The sequence below is a fragment of the Oncorhynchus masou genome, chromosome 32 (genome assembly GCF_036934945.1).
Source record: "Oncorhynchus masou masou isolate Uvic2021 chromosome 32, UVic_Omas_1.1, whole genome shotgun sequence".
NCBI lineage: Eukaryota > Metazoa > Chordata > Actinopteri > Salmoniformes > Salmonidae > Oncorhynchus > Oncorhynchus masou.
In genome coordinates this window covers 93,788,007-93,794,514 of record NC_088243.1, presented here as the reverse complement: position 1 = coordinate 93,794,514, position 6,508 = coordinate 93,788,007, and positions in this window count along the sequence as shown.

Sequence of the window (6,508 nt, the reverse complement as noted above, 5' to 3'; positions counted from 1 at the left end):
CAGACCACCACCCAGACCACACCACCCTACCAGACCACACCACCCTAGACCACACCACGCTAGACCAGACCACACCACCCTAGACCAGACCACACCACCCTAGACCAGACCACGCTAGACCAGACCACACCAGACCACAACCACACCACGCTAGACCAGACCACACCACCCTAGACCAGACCACACCACCCTAGGACCACACCACCCTAGACCAGACCACACCACCCTAGACCCAGACCACACCACCCTAGACCCACACCACCCTATTTCCAGACCACACCACCCTTTTCCAGACCACACCACCCTAGACCAACCACACCACCCTAGACCAGACCACACCACCCTAGACCAGACCACACCACCCTAGACCAGACCACACCACGCTAGACCAGACCACACCGAACTAGAGGTCGGCCGATTTCAAGTTTTCATAACAATCGGAAATTGGTATTTTTGGACACCGATTTGGACGATTTATTTTAACACCTTTTTACTTAACCTTTTATTTCACGAGGCAAGTCAGTTAAGAACAAATTCCTATTTTCAATGACGGCCCAGGAACAGTGGGTTAACTTCCAGTTCAGGGGCAGAACGACAGATTTGTACCTTGTCATCTCGTGGGATCCACTCTTGCAACCTTACAGTTAACTAGTCCAACGCTCTCACCACCTGATTACATTGCACTCCACGAGGAGCCTGCCTGTTACGCGAATGCAGTAAGCCAAGGAAAGTTGCTAGCTGGCATTAAACTTATCTTATAAAAAACAATCAATCATAAATCACTAGTTAACTACACATGGTTGATGATATTACTCGTTTATCTAGCGTGTCCTGCGTTGCATATAATCTGACTGAGCATACAAGTATCTGACTGAGCGGTGGTAGGCAGCCGCAGGCTCGTAAGCATTCATTCAAACAGCACTTTCGTGCGTTTTGCCAGTAGCTCTTCGTTGTGTGTCAAGCATTGCGCTGTTTATGACTTCAAGCCTATCAACTCCCGAGATGAGGCTGGTGTAACGGCTAGCTAGTTAGCAGGGTGCACGCTAATAGCGTTTCAAACGTCACTCGCTCTGAGCCTTGGAGTGGTTGTTCCCCTTGCTCTGCATGGGTAACGCTGCTTCGAGGGTGGCTGTTGTCGATGTGTTCCTGGTTCGAGCCCAGGGAGGAGCGAGGAGAGGGATCGAAGCTATACTGTTACACTGGCAATACTCAAGTGCCTATAAGAACATCCAATAGTCAAAGGTATATGAAATACAAATGGTATAGAGGGAAATAGTCCTATAATTCCTATAAGAAGTTTTAGGTTGTAGTTATTAACTGGGAATATTGAAGATTCATGTTAAAAGGAACCACCAGCTTCCATATGTTCTCATGTTCTGAGCAAGGAACTTAAACGTTAGCTTTCTTACATGGCACATATTGCACTTTTACTTTCTTCTCCAACACTTTGTTTTTGCATTATTTAATCATATTGTTTCATTATTGTTTGGATGTATTATATTAAGTTTAAATAAGTGTTGTTTTTTTTAAATGGCCGATTAATCGGTATCGGCTGTTTTGGTCCTCCAATAATCGGTATCGGCGTTGAAAAATCATAATCGGTCGACCTCTAGACCGAACCACACCAGACCGAACCACACCACACCAGACCGAACCACACCACACCAGACCGAACCAGACCAGACCACACCAGACCGAACCAGACCAAACCGAACCACACCAGACCAGACCGAACCACACTAGACCAGACCGAACCACACTAGACCACTCATCCCTAAGATCAGTGTGAATAAAAAATAAAATAAAAACTTTAGATGTGATGTTACTGAGTCCTAACTTCATTATCTACAGTATGTGTTCTTATCTGATGTGATGTTAATGAGAGTCATAACTTCATTATCTACGGTATGTGTTCTTATCTGATGCGATGCCAGTGTACATCGACCTCTGTTCCTCCCCCCTCCTACCGTGGTTCCTACCCTCCCCCCCCTCCTACCGTGGTTTCTACCCTCCTCCCCCTCCTACCGTGGTTCCTACCCTCCTACCGTGGTTCCTACCCTCCTCCCCCTCCTACCGTGGTTCCTACCCTCCCCCCCTCCTCCTACCGTGGTTCCTACCCTCCTCCCCCTCCTACCGTGGTTCCTACCCTCCTCCCCCCTCCTACCGTGGTTCCTACCCTCCTCCCCCTCCTACCGTGGTTCCTACCCTCCTCCTCCCCCTCCTACCGTGGTTCCTACCCTCCTCCGCCCCTCCTACCGTGGTTCCTACCCTCCTCCCCTCCCCTACCGTGGTTCCTACCCTCCTCCGCCCTCCTACCGTGGTTCCTACCCTCCTCCCCCTCCTACCGTGGTTCCCTCCTCCGTGGTTCCTACCCTCCTCCCCCTCCTACCGTGGTTCCTACCCTCCTCCTCCTACCGTGGTTCCTACCCTCCCTCCCCCCTCCTACCGTGGTTCCTACCCTCCTCCCCCCCTCCTGGTTCCTACCCTCCTCCCCCTCCTACTGTGGTTCCTCCCTCCTCCCCCCCTCCTACCGTGGTTCCTACCCTCCTCCCCCTCCTACCGTGGTTCCTACCCTCCTCCCCCCTACCGTGGTTCCTACCCTCCTCCGCCCCACCGTGGTTTCTACCCTCCTCCGCCCTCCTACCGTGGTTCCTACCCTCCTCCCCCCCTCCTACCGTGGTTCCTACCCTCCTCCCCCTCCTACCGTGGTTCCTACCCTCCTCCCCCTCCTACCGTGGTTCCTATTCCCCCTCCTACCACTGTTCCTCCCCTCCTCCTACCATGGTTCCTACCCTCCCTCTCTCTGCCACTGTCCCTAATGCCCCACTCTACAAAATGTCCTTCACGTGGTCAAGAACTATTCTGACAGAATGTCCAAATACTGCCCACCATATCGCCTTAATGTTTCTGCAGAACAAACTTGACCTCAAACTGAATGTATTGACCCACTACTTACAGGGAAGGATTCGGGGCTCTATTCAGCCTGGGTCCTGAACAATAGAAATGTAAAGGTCATTTCCCATTGGGCCGACGGGTGCAGTCTCCGCCAACGTGGGAACATCGTTTTTAAATTTCGATTGGGCATCAGTGCTGACCTTCTGCGATACGTATTGAACAGATTTATCCAGTCATGTGTGTAAGACTCAGGTAAACGGAGTGATTGTGTTGATCTCCTGTTGGAATGATGAATAAAACAGGAACCAGAAGTGATCAGGAGTAAAAGTTAATTTCAGTGTCAGTCAGTATGATGATCAGCAACATAGTACATGGAGTTAGAGCACCAGTAAACTGCTGACCCAAACACCACCTCCTCTCAGTGATGGGAAGACCAGTAAACTGGGAAGACTGACCCAAACACCACCTCCTCTCAGTGATGGGAAGACCAGTAAACTGCTGACCCAAACACCACCTCCTCTCAGTGATGGGAAGACCAGTAAACTGCTGACCCAAACATGGGACCTCCTCTCAGTGATGGGAAGACCAGAAACTGGGACCTCCTCTCAGTGATGGGAAGACCAGTAAACTGCTGACCCAAACACCACCTCCTCTCTGCTGAGTGATGGGAAGACCAGTAAACTGCTGACCCAAACACCACCTCCTCTCAGTGATGGGAAGACCAGTAAACTGCTGACCCAAACACCACCTCCTCTCAGTGATGGGAAGACCAGTAAACTGCTGACCCAAACCCAATGGGAAGACCAGTAAACCAAACACCACCTCCTCTCAGTGATGGGAAGACCAGTAAACTGCTGACCCAAACACCACCTCCTCTCAGTGATGGGAAGACCAGTAAACTGCTGACCCAAACACCACCTCCTCTCAGTGATGGGAAGACCAGTAAACTGCTGACCCAAACACCACCTCCTCTCAGTGATGGGAAGACCAGTAAACTGCTGACCCAAACACCACCTCCTCCAGTGATGGGAAGACCAGTAAACTGCTGACCCAAACACCACCTCCTCTCAGTGATGGGAAGACCAGTAAACTGCTGACCCAAACACCACCTCCTCTCAGTGATGGGAAGACCAGTAAACTGCTGACCCAAACACCACCTCCTCTCAGTGATGGGGAGACCAGTGACCCAAACACCCTCTCAGTGATGGGAAGACCAGTAAACTGCTGACCTCCTCTCAGTGATGGGAAGACCAGTAAACTGCTGACCCAAACACCACCACCTCTCAGTGATGGGAAGACATACTCAACATCCATGAAGGTCCATCCTCTCTTCACTCTCTCCCACAGTCACATACGCAGATATGATTGTAAATTAACATTGACAGCATAAGGAACATTTTGCTGAATAGAAGAGAGGAAATAATAACTTATGTCTCAGTTGTAACAACAGCCGTATTGAAATACATGTTAAACCAATGTAAATAATATATCTGAGTAGGAGTGCTGACCTAGGGTCAGTTCTGCCTTCTACAACACATTACATGCACATGAGCCTGATCCTAGATCAGTCAGTTCTACCTTCTACAACACATTACATGCACATGAGCCTGATCCTAGATCAGTCAGTTCTACCTTCTACAACACATTACATGATCCTAGATCAGTCACCTTCTACAACACATTACATGAGCCTGATCCTAGATCAGTCAGTTCTACCTTCCACAACACATTACATGCACATGAGCCTGATCCTAGATCAGTCAGTTCTACCTTCCACAACACATTACATGCACATGAGCCTGATCCTAGATCAGTCAGTTCTACCTTCCACAACACATTACATGCACATGAGCCTGATCTGAGATCAGCACTCTGAACCGCTTGAGACAGACAGCACTAGACCTACCTTGATAACAGCTTTGGCCCGGTCCAGACAAGGCCCTTGGCCCCTCCCCAAGGCTGCATCCCAAATGGCACCCTATACAGTGCACTAGTTTTGACCAGAGCCTTATGGGTAATAGGATGCAAACCAAGGACTGACTACCTAAGCTAAGAGTAGGAACTAGGGTCTGCTTCTGTAGTGGAGCAGGTTGAGAGCTTCAGGTTCCTTGGTGTCCACATCACCAACAAACGATCATGGTCCTTGGTGTCCACATCACCAACAAACGATCATGGTCCTTGGTGTCCACATCACCAACAAACGATCATGGTCCTTGGTGTCCACATCACCAACAAACGATCATGGTCCTTGGTGTCCACATCACCAACAAACGATCATGGTCCTTGGTGTCCACATCACCAACAAACGATCATGGTCCTTGGTGTCCACATCACCAAACGATCATGGTCCTTGGTGTCCACATCACCAACAAACGATCATGGTCCTTGGTGTCCACATCACCAACAAACGATCATGGTCCTTGGTGTCCACATCACCAACAAACGATCATGGTCCTTGGTGTCCACATCACCAACAAACGATCATGGTCCTTGGTGTCCACATCACCAACAAACGATCATGGTCCTTGGTGTCCACATCACCAACAAACTAACATGGTCCAAGCACACCAAGACAGTTGTGATGAGGGCACAACAAAACCTAATCTCCCTCAGGAGACTGAAAAGATTTGGCATGGATCCTCAGATCCTCAAAAGGTTCTACAGCTGCACCATCCGGAGCATCCTGACCGGTTGCATCACTGCCTGGTATGGAAACTGCTCGGCCTCTGACCACAAGGCACTTCAGAGGGTTGTGCCTACGGCCCAGTACATCATTGGGGCCAAGCTTCCTGCCATCCAGGACCTCTATACCAGGCGGTGTCAGAGGGAGGCCGAAATATGTCCAAAGACTCCGCCACCCTAGTCATAGACTGTTCTCTCTGCTACCGCATGGCAAGCGGTACCGGAGTGCCAAGTCCAGGTCCAAGAGGCTTCTAAACAGCTTCTACCACCAAGCCATAAGACTCCTGAACAGCTAATCAAATGGCTACCCAGTCTATGCATAGTCACTTTAATAATTCTACCTCCATGTATATATTACCTTGATTAACAAGTGCCCCGCATATTGACTCTGTACCGGTACCCCCTGTATATAGCCTCCACATTGACTCTGTACTGGTACCCCCTGTATATAGCCTCCACATTGACTCTGTACTGGTACCCCCTGTATATAGCCTCCACATTGACTCTGTACCGTAACACCCTGTATATAGCCTCCACATTGACTCTGTACTGGTACCCCCTGTATATAGCCTCCACATTGACTCTGTACCGGTACCCCATGTATATATCCTCCACATTGACTCTGTACCGGTACCTCCTGTATATAGCCTCCACATTGACTCTGTACCCCCTGTATATAGTCTCCACATTGACTCTGTACCCCCTGTATATAGCCTCCACATTGACTCTGTACCGGTATCCCCCTGTATATAGCCTCCACATTGACTCTGTACTGGTACCCCCTGTATATAGCTTTGTTATTGCTGCTCATTTATTTATTTTAAATATTTTGTTTATTTTAGTAAATACTTTAACACTTATTTTCATTAACTGCACTGTTGGTTAAGGAATCATTTCACTGTCAGGTCTACACCTGTTGTATTCGGCGCAC